We start from the raw sequence: 351 nt of genomic DNA on the forward strand, positions 1-351 counted from the left end.
AAATATCTCTTATTGTCTATGGCCATGCCAGCCTGAACAAGCTCGATCCCGTCTGATCTCGGAAGCTAAGCAGGGTCAGGCCTGGTTAGTACTTAGAAGGGAAATAACCTCAGAAGACCAGGTGCTGTAGGCATAAAAAATAAAAAATAAATAAAATAAAATAAAAATAAGAAATGTCTACCACCCTCCTCATTTGGGTTACTGAAAATAAAGATAATAAAATCATCTCATTCATAGTGGACTTTTTTTCTCATCACAACCATGTGAAGTCTCTCTCATTTTAAAAATAAAAACCAAAGACAAAACAACTTTCCAAAAACTCTGTTAACTATTGAGGCATCTCTCCACTGA

General features: G+C 35.6%; 1 pseudogene; it reads left to right on the forward strand.

The window, feature by feature from the left end:
• Positions 1 to 14: 14 nt before the first annotated feature.
• On the forward strand, positions 15 to 133 carry LOC111739650 (annotated as a pseudogene).
• The last annotated feature ends 218 nt before the right edge of the window (positions 134 to 351 follow it).

This window comes from Pteropus vampyrus, unplaced genomic scaffold (genome assembly GCF_000151845.1).
Source record: "Pteropus vampyrus isolate Shadow unplaced genomic scaffold, Pvam_2.0 Scaffold2, whole genome shotgun sequence".
Classification (NCBI taxonomy): domain Eukaryota; kingdom Metazoa; phylum Chordata; class Mammalia; order Chiroptera; family Pteropodidae; genus Pteropus; species Pteropus vampyrus.